We start from the raw sequence: 12,257 nt of genomic DNA on the forward strand, positions 1-12,257 counted from the left end.
TTGTTGTTTCTTATGTGAAGTTTGTATGCCTATCACTGAAATGCATACCATGGCCGCACGTTTTGAAGACCACAGAATGATATGATGCTGCGGTAATGTGGGCAGGCAAGCTTGAATGTCCAATTTATTTGGTGTGATCAAAAATGAAAAAGAAAGAAGTCAGCAGCATGGACTGAGCATTTGCTGGCAACACTTGCAAGGCTAAAACCAGCACTCTTCTTCTGCTAAAGCTAGGGTTCCCTATCTTTTTAGCCTTGGAAAAAAAACCCCAATGGCATGTAATACAAAGAGCTTGCAGATGGCATGGCCCCTCAAAAAACACCCCAATTCTATTAATAATGGCTGGCTATAATGGGATATAGTCTGTTATGAGCAATAAGAGGGTGATCAGTTGCAAAATAGTGTGTAAAGGAAAATGTGAGATGTGAAACATGTGCGAGTGTAAATGCTCGGTGAATCCAAAGAACTCTAGGGTTCCACGGTACGTAGTTTGAGAACCCCTGTACAAAAGAGATCGTGGGGACTACTGAGGTCTAATCATCCACAAAGTTCCGTTAAATTTAGAGCACAGATTTTACCAACAACTGTAGTAGGACTGTCTAGAGAAAAGTTCCAGGGTGCACTTTTATAGTGTACCAAAAATGATAGTCTTCCTTTCTGCTTATTTTCTGGTGAAATGTTGCTGGCAATTAACAATGTTAACTGTTCCTGTAAGCAAAACAGGAAAATGAGGCATGTTGTGTAGAGGCCTTGAACCCCAATTACAAGAAGGAATGGCAGAGAGTAAAAGCATGCGATGTAAAAGCATGCGAGGTGTGAATAGACTTGGTATTGAAAGAAGGACGTCATAATGCTCTTGGCGGCATAAATGCCAGGAGTTACCCTTGTTCACCAAGTGACAACTTCCACTGCCCTAATACATGGGAAAAACTATATATCTGTGTTTTCAAGAACTCACGCAAGCAGCTCAGAGCCTCCCTCTTTTGATTGGGGGCGACTTCAGTGCTCGCCATCCTGCATGGCATACGTCGCAGCCTAACCAACGGGGGAAACATCTCTGCGAGGCTATTGAGCTCTCCAATTTAGACATAGCAATATCCATGGCATGCCAGTGCAAATTGGACTGCACAAAGCACAGAAAGACACATCTCCAGGCCTTACCCTTGCCAGCCCTGCTCGTGCGGCAGCGATCATCTTCTGATACTCTTGGTGCTTAATCGCAAACGTCTCTGTGTTAAAACCACGACCTTTGTCACTAATTGGGATGCTTTTCGGACCCATGCCACTGGATCCTTTACGACAGTTGACGGTCTCCTAAATGTCATACAACAAGCTTGCATCCTCGCGCGAAAGACAGTGCCATGTGATGACACTACTCAACTGATGGACACACATTTGGCCAATTTCTGGAGACAAGCGGATCGTCTTGTGCAAAGGTACCATTCGCGTGCCAAGCGCCATTTTGATCTCATGAAAGTCGAGCATTAGTCCAAGTTAATACGTGAGTACCAGCTTCAACTTCAGGTTGAGGCCTGGCATTCTACCTGTGACCGCCTTAGCTGAGTACCTGGACTTCAGGGCTTATGATGCATGTTTCGTAGCCTCAGCAGCAAAGGGAAGGGTCCCCCTCCCCTGACTGAACTCGCGAAATTTGACCCCGCTTCAGTAGAGAAAGAGGCCGTTGCGACCTTCTTTCGCCCACCATAGGTTGGCACACTCACTCATGAGTGCACTCATATCGCCTTGCTCACACTCATGTCTGTGAGTGAGTGGTTGTGAGCGTGAGTGGATGTGAGTATGGATGGTCATGAGTGTGAGTGGAGATGAGTGAGTGTGATTAGAGGTGAGTGGGTGTGAGTGGCGAGTCGATGTGAGTGGTAGGTGGACGCGACAGCGAAGTTGGTTATGGGTGTTTCGTGACGACTGTATCCGCTTAGCTATTTTTTTTTGAAGTTGATGTTTGAAGTTTATTTATTGCTTTGGTATAGAGGTAACAAACGTGCAATAAAGCATGAGCTAAAGGCGTAGCCTGACAGGGGCTTCTGCACTATTGAGCAGTAACGGCAGACACGGTGGATTTTCACACAAAACTTGCAAGCATATACCATGCATCTTGTAGAGACAGCAAACATTGACACTGAACAGAAAAGAAAACTGTAAAAACACTAACAAGCATATAAAATACATCTAATACACGTAGCACACGCTCAAACAGAAGGTTAAATTATTGTATTCTTACAAAGCAACATAAGGAGAAATTATAAAGTTAAGTATTTATTATTTCACTCTCCAGCAGGAATCTTCTTAGTGACTTCTTTGAAATACGTGCCCTGAAATCAATCCTGTCTCCCAGGTTATTTTAAAATTGGGGGACTTCGTAGTTTACGTGTTGCGTGCCGTAGTTTGTATGTATGCGTGGTGTTGGTGCATGGGCAGGAAAGGGTTATTAGACAGCTTTAGCTGTGCGTACGCAAAGAGCTACGGCGCTGCGTGCGTTACTCTGTCCGCTCCGAAGTATAGTTTTAGCTAACCGTGCCGTAGCGTCCCTCAGGCGCACGTGGCGCCATCTAGTGACAAGAAGTCAAACCACATCAACGCTCGGTTGAAGAAAATTTCATCCGTGATTACTGATAACTACTGTGAGTGCATTAGGAGCCTTTTTTGTTTCAAGAAGAAAAACTATGCAAACCGAAGAAAATGCAAGATCTGGCTAAAAGTTTGAAAACTGCTTCGCCAGGTGTCGCTGCTAGGAGGAAATAGAAGAACAGTTAAGACAGGAGGAATTAATGGTATATGGTTTAGCGGAAACACATCTTAGAGACATGGAGCAACCACCCTGTAACCCAGACTACGCATGGGAATATTGCAATAGAACAGAGGGCAGCAGAAAGGGAGGTGGAATTGGGGCATTCATTCATAAAAGTATGAATTTTCAAAGGGTTAGACTGGGATGCAGGGAACATTTATGGCTAAAAGGAACAGTGGCAGGCAAGCAAACACTCCTTGGCTTTGTATACCTGTGGACAGGGGTTAATGCCAAAGAGGAAAACAGGAAAATGTTAGAATGTATTGCAAGCGACATTGATGAGCTAGGAGGACAGGGCGAGATAATTATATTAGGCGACATGAATGCACACATAGAAGACCTGGATGGGTACACGGATTCGACAGGAAGCATGCTGCAGGACATGTGTGACAGGCATGATTTAGTTGTATGCAACAGCACCGAGAAGTGTGAAGGGCTCATAACATGGGAGGCGGGGAGTCTGCACTCGACGATAGATTATGCACTAATGTCACAGAGGATGTATAACAGATTAGGGGTAATGAGCATAGATGAAGATGGTTCCAGAAGTCTAGGTAGTGACCACAAGCGCATCAAGTTGAGCTTCAGAAGAAAAAGCAATGTAGGACTGAATCAAGATAAACAATCAGGGGGAAATTTTTACTCAGAAAAGCAATTGGAAGTAGCAGCCAAACAAATCGAGAAAGTAATTTTTGAGGATAGTGAAACAGAATGGACTTATACCAAATTAACTCGATTACTGGAGCTAGAGCTAGCTAAGGTGGTAGTAAAGCTAAAAGGGAAAAGATGCAAACCCAAGAGTTGGTGGGATGAGGAGGTTAAGAGGGCAATAGAAAAGCGCAAGGAAGCATCCAGGGAACACAGATATTCCAAGAAGAGGGGGGAACCAAAACCCGAAGTAGACAGAAAATGGGATACCTTCATAAAGTGTAGAAGGGACGCATCCTATTTGATTAATGAGAAAATTAGAAGAAAGGGTGCCCAATGGATGTCAAAAGTAAATAAAAAGGATAGAAAAGCAGCCCAAAAATTCTGGAAACATCTAAATGCAATGAGCAATAAAACTAGGCTAGAACAAAGGTTTATTGTTACAGATGAGGGTATTCGACTAGAAGGGGATGAAGCAATAAAACACATAGGAACAAGGATGACGGAAAAATTTTCAGCAAAGCACGTGGTACATAATTTATCGAAGGAGGATAGACCGGTTACAGCAATAGCTTCACTTGAGCAAGGAGAGTGGGAAAAGGCAGAGAAGAAGGTTCCTAGTGGCACATCAACAGGACCAGATGGTATCCCGATTATGTTGATAAAGAAGTTAGGACCAAAATCCAAGCAAACATTAATACAGGTAGTGAACAAAATGATAGTGGATGAGAAAGTCCCCGATGAATGGCGATTAAGTAGAATGAACATGATATATAAGGGAAAGGGGGACAAAGCAGACGTAAGTAACTATCGCCCCATAACAGTGACGTCTGTGGTTTACAGGGTGGTGATGCAAATTATAAAGGATAGACTGCAGGCTTGGGTGGAGAACGAGGGGGTGCTAGGGGAACTACAGAATGGGTTCCGGAAACAAAGGAGGTTGGAGGACAATCTATTTTCATTGACACAGTGTATAGAAATTGCGGAAAAGGAACATAGGCCCTTATTGCTAGCATTTCTGGATATTAGGGGAGCCTATGACAACGTTACTCAGGAGCATTTGTGGGACATATTGGGCACATTGGATGTGGAAAATGGAGTAATTAATCTTTTAAAAGATATATATAGAGGTAACAGAGTGCTCATAAAATGGGAAAAAAATGTATCAGGGCCTGTAGAGATACAGCGGGGGCTTAGACAAGGATGTCCTCTGTCCCCTTTGTTGTTCATGTTGTACCTGCAAGGTTTGGAGGCCAAGCTAGAGGGGAGCGGACTAGGTTTCAACCTATCTTTTTTCAAGCAAGGGGAATTGATTAAACAGACATTACCGGGACTAATATATGCGGACGATATAGTGATAATGGCTGACAACAAGGAAGACCTGCAGAAGTTGTTAGACATATGCAGTACAGAGGGAGATAGATTAGGCTTCAAGTATAGTAAGGAAAAATCTGCAGTCATGACATTTAATGAAGAGGGCGGCGAGCATAGAATACAGGAGTTCGTGCTAAAGGTAGTGAATGAGTACAAGTATCTTGGGGTGTGGATAAATAACAGTGTTGAGTATCTGACAGAGCATGAAAAATATGTAATGAATAAAGCTAGTAGGAATGCAGCTGTCATGAAAAATAGGGCACTGTGGAATTACAATAGGTATGAGGTGGTAAGAGGGATCTGGAAAGGGGTGATGGTCCCTAGCCTGACCTTCGGGAATGCGGTCCTGTGTATGAGGCCAGATGTTCAAGCAAGGCTGGAAATTAGGCAACGGGGAGTAGGGAGGTTAGCTTTGGGAGCACATGGCAATACACCAAATCAGGGGGTACAGGGTGATATGGGATGGGCGTCTTTCGAGAGCAGAGAGGCTAGCAGTAAGATAGCGTTTGAGGAACGATTGAGAAGGATGGAGGAAAAGCGGTGGGCTAGGAAAGTTTTCAGATACCTGTATATAAAGAATGTTGACACGAAATGGAGAAAGCGAACTAGAAAATTGACAAGCAAATATCTGGACAGCAGTAAGGGGGCAAATCAGCAATTATCGGTTAAGAAAAAGGTTAAAGGAACAGAGAGAGCTTTGTGGAAAACAGGGATGCTGACGAAATCGGCACTAGAAACATACCGGACCTTTAAACAGGAAATTGTCAAAGAAAATATCTATGATAATTGTAGGGGAAGTTCTTTGTTGTTTGAGGCCAGGACTGGAGTTTTGCGGACTAAGAAGTATAGAGTCAGGTACCAGGAGATAGACACTTTGTGCATTGCGTGCGGAGAGGAGGAGGAAACGGCTGAACACTTGATACTTTTCTGTAAAGGGCTTCACCCTACAGTGGAAGGCAGCGGGGCTGACTTACCCAAGGCATTGGGGTTTAGGGATAGTGAAGGGAAAGTGGATTTTAAGAGGTTAGAAGTAACCAAGCGAAGGTTATCTGATTGGTGGCTAAAAGCAAGACAGGAGTAAAATTTCACAAGACATGGCTAGGTGGCTTGAGCCACCGCCCGATGTAAAGGGTTCAGCCGTATCCATCCATCCATCCATCCACACTGAATATAGTTAGGCCTAGGAGCTTGAAGATCGCCAAATTATCTGAAAAACAGGGGCTAGTTATCGCTTATACCGCTACGTGTGGGCAAGATTAGGCGAAATAAAAGCGAACCCCTACCATTTTAGCGAGCTATTGCGTCGGAGAATCCAGCGGCGACATGTATTTATTCCGAAGCGGGCGAGCAGGGCGCCGCCATCTTGTCAAAGTTAGCGTACGCAAGCCACGCAAGCGCCGCAACGCAAACTTCGCTGGCTAGCGTACGCAAGGCTACCGTACGCAAGACGCAAGGCTTGCGCTTGCGTTCTGCGCATGCACACTACCGACCCCGCAAACTCCTCGCGTACGCTAACTCTTTGCGTACGCACAGCTAAAACTGTCTATTAAGCGTTTCTTTTCGTAAGCAGTACTGGCTTGGTGACTTAGGCCCAACGTTATCATATAGCTTTTCTTTTATGAATTAATTGTGCAAGCTTGTAATAGTATATCTGACTAGGTTTAAATCTCGAGGTCTACCTCTGTAGCTTTCAAACATTCTTAAAATTTTTTTCTGTAATATGGTTAACCAGGTATAATTCTTTTTACTCGTGGCACCCCATACTAGGCTGCAATATGATAGTCGGAAATAAAATAAAGTGTAGTACAATGTTTTCTTAAACCAGAGAGGTATCAAGTTAGTTAACCCACAAAGGCATCCAACAACCTTACTTAATTCTGAACATAGCTTGTCTACATGTGGGTTCCAAGATGGATCGGTGTCAAAACACACCCAAAAATTTCTGCGTCGCTATTTGTTCTATTTTAATATTATTAAATAATATAGTAGTGGTTGTTTCAGCAGGTTTATTAACTGGAGCAAAAATTATATATTTGGTTTTATTTATATTTAGTTGTAGCCTATTTGTATGCTACCATGCTGAAAGTTTCTTTAAATATTCATTAACTGTGGATTCTAGATTTGGAAGCAAAGTAGACGCAAAAAATACAGCATCATCTGCGTACATAATCAGAAGAAGGGAATCAGGTATATCAGACAAGTCATTTATGTAAAGATTAAATAAAATTGGACCTAGTATAGACCCTTCATGTTGACAGCTGAGGGAAGCAGGTACTCATTGCCAAGGACGCTCGAGGCAGCATAAGGCATCGTGCCGGTGTCTTCGGACAACCGAAGCAGAGGATTCCGCTGGTGCGGGAATGGCTATCTTTCGCTGCTATTCACTTTTATAGTTCACCGTTGGCATGGGCACAGTCGCTTCGCGGATGCAATGAGCTGCTACAAGTTTTGTCAGATCCTTTGATCGAATTTCGCATTGCCACTGCTGGAAAGGTAGATGTCTCTTGTCATGCTTCCCAGACGGCTCGAGCTCATATACGTAGAGTTGCAACGCTTGCTGCTGAAACAACGACTGTCCACTTCTTGGCAATGACTACCGTAAGGTGGAAATTTCGAGTGTTACAGTGGACGCTTAGGTTTTTTCTGTGCCCAGGTGTGCGCATGCATTGTAGAGCTCTGCTCTGGCTGTAATTTTTTTATTGGACCGGACCCACGTGCAAACCTGACCTACTTGGCCCAGCTCATGAACTGCACAAGCTCGACTCAAGCCCGGAAGTGATGCGAAAACCAAGCGCGCTTTTCGGTAGCGCGACAGGTTCTTGTTTCTATCATGTACTTGAAGGAGCCCTACGCCAAATATCAAGCATGTGGTTTTTATTTTTTGTATGCATAGCAGCAGTCATGGTGGTGCCTTGACGCTGAGGAGATATCCAAAATAGTAATGTTTTAGTCTGCACCAGAAATGATTGATTTGTGCTGATGGTGATGAAATGCGGTGATTTTCGGCAGTGGATGCGAGGTCGCAACCAAGTTGTCCGCACCCTTTTTGATTGGTTGGACGTACAGTTTGAACTCAATTCTTATATACTCGGGAAAGGGATCTAAAACAATGTCTCTGAGTATTGTCACCTTTTCGCTTGAAAAAAAACTACAAAAGCAAAGCAGTACAAGTGAATAAAAGCTAATAAGAATCAAGCTAGGGCAACAGTTTTCGTAATGTCTAAAGGTATCGTGCAAGCGAGTGCTGCTGTTCAAACTGCCAATACCGAGAAGGCAGAGAAGGAAAAATCATCTGATGGACATCATAGCCAAGAATGTGAGGAGAAGAGGACAGACGGGAAACTGGTGGGGGGGGGGGGGGGGGGGCAAGGAGCTTTTCATAAACAGGTCGAAGGGTGCTGGCATGGTGCTCTTAGAACAGGAAAGAGAAGTCTCCTCGGAGTCCAAGACGACGCTTTATTTTTATGGTCATGAAAAAGCTCCTGTCAGTATTGTGTATGCGGAACTACGCCGCGGGCAATTGAGCTACTGGGGGTTGCCCTGGCAAGTCGACAACTGCATACAAGCTTCCGCTGCATATGTGCGAGGCATGGCTCTGATTTATGGCACCCATTCTTTGGCACTGGGCGAGTGAAATGGGCCTGTAAAATGCGATTTTGTTAATGTTTTGTGTTTTCAATACAGTAAGTGGAATAACTTCTGTTTGCATGCTCCAGTTTCAGCAGTTCTGCTCATGCTGATAGCTGGACAGCATGATGAATCTATTGCTCCTAATACTACAATTTCCTCTAAGAACTTCTGTATAGGGCTTTTTCCCAGTGACGTCCGACCGTTTCAGAAGGGCATGTGCTACAAAAGGCTCACAAATTAGTTACATATATGCACTATTCCGCGGATGACATTGGAGAATATGTGCAATAGGTGCAATATGTTAACACCATGTACCACGAGGATGTGCATGTGGTCTGCGCACACACCGGCCTCAAGCAGGAACAACATGCTGGTTTATAAAGCCTCCTTCAGACGGGGGTTATATATCAGTGCAGAAAACATACTGAACGGCAGGCAATGTCCACAGATCGGTCATGCATAGTGAGCTTAGGAGGTTTTGTAAGTGGATTGATAATGGCCACTCCCTGCAGCATCATTTTTACGCGGGGCAAGTCTGTACTTGCAGCCTATTCCAGCCATTTCCCTTTCCGTGAGTAACTCTCGACCTTTTCAAAAACACTCCATTTCCCATTTCACGAAAAGTATTCATAGTTGCCGCTTGACTCCAATGCGTTCATGCAGACTCTCTTACACGTCATTTTCAACACAGATCCAATACTCGTACTTGGACACCGCTCAAGACCATTGTCAAAACAAACTCATTATTGTAAGAAAGAGGTGCCGTAGTGGAGAGCTCCGGAATAATTTCGGCCACCTGGGGATCTTTAACGTGCACTGACATCGCACAGCACATGGGCGCCTTAGCGTTTCGCCTCCATCAAAATGCAGCCGCCGTGGTCGTGCTCGAACCCGGGAACTCCGGATCAGTAGCCGAGCGCTCTAACCACTGAGCCACCGTGGCGGGTGGCCGCATGCAGTACACAACCACAAAGCGCACAAAACCAGTGAAACTGCAGTAGTGAAAGCGAAACTGAACAACAAAAAAAAAGTCCAATCCGTACGTAGCACAGCATCCTTCCTCCATTTAGCACAGTCAACAAGCCACTAGATATAAGTCCAGTTTGCTGTCTTCCCAGCATGCCTCGGGCATCCATAGCAGATGAAGCGAAAAGATTAGGCAGTGGCTTAGCTCTGGTTAAGCCTGGATATACAAGTGAAAAGCTTAGTTATGCTTGGTAGCAAGGCGTATTTCCCGTTGTTCAGGCGTTTCGGCTGCACGTTTATCTTGGACTTTATCATTTTTTCGCTGTTGTGCAGCCGACTCCCAAGCGAGTACTTCTGGATTGGACGAATTTAATTTCTCAGCTTTTCTGCGTAGTCAAGCAGCAGCCGCTCTCTTCTTCCCTTCCATGTGGAGTGCGCACGCCTATTCTCTGGCAAGCGCATTATATAGCCTCCTTGCGCATGCAAGGAGGCTATATAATGCCTCCTTGCATGACGCACATGTGCATTAGCGCGCGGCTGCGCCGAAAGGTCAGGCGACGGAGTCGGTAGCGGCGAGGAGCGCCCACCTGCGCGGCGCGTGACGTCACTCGTTTTCGCGCATGCGCATCACCAGTTCGGCTCACGCGAAGCTCGGCTCTGACCCGCGTAGTGAAGCTTTTCGCTTCAAAATCCGAGAGCTTTCCCTCTAGTATACCTCTAGGGTAAGGAACTCCATGGTGCAAGACCTCGCGATCACCTGCCAGCATAGAGTTTCTTACAATTGCCATTTGCGGAAAAGTTTCTGCGCATGCGTGGTGAAGGCGCAGGCAGCGCCCTCTGTGGGCGGTTTGGTTTTTGGTTGGAAAACATAAGCCGGCCGTGCATTCCTGCGCTGTAGTGAGACGACTGATGTGAGCTGTAACTGCCACATAACTGACATGTAACTGCAACGCGTTTTATTTAAGCTAACCACGCGTTTTGCAACAGCGAGACTTGTACGTATAATAAAGGCCGCGACGAGATACAAGGCGCAAAAGACGAACCCGTTGATGGGGCCAGTAATGCGTACATTCCGCACGTTTCGAAACGGGTGTTGCTGCTTTATTTCGCGCTTACTGCCAAGTACACACTGCTCGGTCGTTCTAGAAGAGTTTTTCCACCGACGCAGGAAAACCGGATATATACTGGTATGAACATTCACCATAAATGCTACAACGTGCTACCTGAACAGCGGGAGCACGGCCGAGCGCAACTTCGCCTATATCCGCGCATTCTAGCGCTCCCGCGGCCCGTTAGCACGCAAAGCAACGCTCTGCCGTATCAGCACGAGCCGGGATGGATATAGTACAACGGGTCCTTTAATAATCAGCTAAGTGTGCCCTGAGGCAAAAGGTGTTGTGTTAAGTTAGCAGAAACTCCTGCCCTATCAAGGAAGCGCGAACGTATACGCATGTGCGCATTAGGAAAGTGCATCCCATTATACTGTCACACTCGCCCGCGCATAGGCGCACGTTCACGGACATTTTCACTTGGTCATTCGGCGTTCCGTTGAGAGTGCAGGTGTTGCCACACGGTCGTTTTTCAGGCTACAACGCGCAAACTCTTCGCCCCACTCCGTTTCTAAAAACCGAAATGGGATGTTCTCCTCTTCCATCATACTATTTCGATAGCAGACACACGTTTCCGGCAAATAAACAACACTAAAACACCGAAACAAGCGCACGTGAACGGCTGAACGCTGCTTTGCGCATGCTTGCTCGAGAGCTCCTTTCCAACCAAAAGTGCCGGCGGAGCTTCTCTGTTTGCACGACAGGCGGCGCTCGCTTTTCCGCAAATGGTCAATTAACTAGAGGGAAAACTGGCGGTGCGGCACCTGCACCTCCATGGGCGCGCAAAGCATCATGGGGCGATGAGCTATTTTGTGCGAAACAGGTTTTTTTCAGGAACACAGAGTGCGTTATCCCATTCCGTATCCAAGGCGCGCTCCCCGCGCAGACGACCTCGGCGTAAAAGTAGTGCGCAAAAGCCATAGTAGCGAAAACTAACGGCACACGACGTCAATAAATAGTTTGTTTTCCGAAATGCTGTGGAAAAACCTTTTAAAATGTTGAAGCGACAGCATTTTTTTTTCAAAAACATATTTCTTTAAAAATGCGCGTATTAAGCACGAAATATTGGCTTTTGTGGTCTGCAATGCTTGGAGAGCAAGCCATCGCTCATTTTGAGCGAAATTTGCATTTACATGGTTTTCTGCTCGTTTGTTGCGATTCATAGACAGGATATTGAATGATAGGACATTCTTGATTATCGAACAACGTTTGTTTCTTTTCAGTATTTTTTGGCCAAAAGTTGTAGTTCTGCAGTCGGTAGCTCTTTGCCCATGATGCGTTTCGAAAAAGCTCCATGCAAACTCCCATAGGCGGGGCGCCAGCTTTCCCTCTAGTTATTAGACTCTATGCCTGCCAGTGTATGCGCTGCCTATCCAGTGTCCGGAACGCACTCAATGTTACAGACGCCAAGCCGCGTCTAGTTGCCCGATACACAATAGCTAAACCGCAGCTAATTTTTCAACGGAGTGGATTACAAGGGAAGGCAAGGGTAGCAGGGGTAGAGATTAAGAAGTTTGCGGGCATGCGATGGGCGCAGCTGGCAATGGACAGAGTTAATTGGAGAGAGATGGGAGAGGTCTTTGCTAGTCAGGCTGATTATGATGATGAATTTTATTTTCAGCAACAGCAGGCAGTAAATCAACTTGCATTCGGCCGTCAGGAAGCGCCGACATCTTCCATCGCTGCCGCGGCCAGCGCCACTGTCTCGTGCCGTCTCCACGAGA

The sequence above is a fragment of the Amblyomma americanum genome, chromosome 3 (genome assembly GCF_052857255.1).
Source record: "Amblyomma americanum isolate KBUSLIRL-KWMA chromosome 3, ASM5285725v1, whole genome shotgun sequence".
NCBI classification, from domain to species: domain Eukaryota; kingdom Metazoa; phylum Arthropoda; class Arachnida; order Ixodida; family Ixodidae; genus Amblyomma; species Amblyomma americanum.